This window comes from Triticum aestivum, chromosome 5D, assembly GCF_018294505.1.
Source record: "Triticum aestivum cultivar Chinese Spring chromosome 5D, IWGSC CS RefSeq v2.1, whole genome shotgun sequence".
Classification (NCBI taxonomy): domain Eukaryota; kingdom Viridiplantae; phylum Streptophyta; class Magnoliopsida; order Poales; family Poaceae; genus Triticum; species Triticum aestivum.
The window spans coordinates 415,970,022-415,970,966 of NC_057808.1; positions in this window are offsets into that span (position 1 = coordinate 415,970,022).

Genomic DNA, 945 nt, shown 5'->3' on the forward strand with positions numbered 1-945 from the left:
AATTACATTTGGAATACAAATAGTTACATTCATATTGATTCACTACGTAAAATTTGGTATAAGAAAATAAAAAAATAGGTTATAAGACCAGAAATATCGCATTTTATGTATGTTTTTACGTTCGTAACTTTACGTAACATAAAATATTTTTTACGGCAAGTATATATTTTCTTATGCTCTCTTTTTACGTATGAAATAAGACAAAATTTACGAAACGTAAAAATACAGTGCATTGATGTCAAAATAGAGAGGGGGTGAAGAATAACTATTCCTCACCCAGGGTGACGAATAGCGCGACCCTATATATATATATATATATATATATATATCTAATTGGATGTAAGTTAGCATGAACTATTATTGTTGACATTACCCTTGAGGTAAAAGGTTGGGAGGCAAAACTATAGCCCCTATCTTTCTCTGTGTCCGATTAAAACTCCGTAACCACAAGTATTGCGTGAGTGTTAGCAATTGTGAAAGACTAAATGATAGTTGAGTATGTGGACTTGCTGAAAAGCTCTTATATTGACTCTTTCTGATGTTATGATAAATTGCAATTGCCTCAATGACTGAGATTATAGTTTGTTAGTTCTCAGTGAAGTTTCTGATTCATACTTGACATTGTGGATAGATTATTACTTGAGCATAAGAAATCATATGACAATATTATTATATGTTGCTGTTATAAGAATGATCATGATGCCCTCATGTCTGTATTTTATTTTATCGACACCTCTACCTCTAAACATGTGGACATATTTATCGTTATCGGCTTCCACTTGAGGACATGCGAGGTCTAAGCTCGGGGGAGTTGATACCTCCATTTTGCATCATGCTTTTATATCGATATTTATTGCATTATGGGCTATTATTACACATTATGTCACAATACTTATGCCTATTCTCTCTTATTTTACAAGGTTTACATGAAGAGGGAGAATGCCG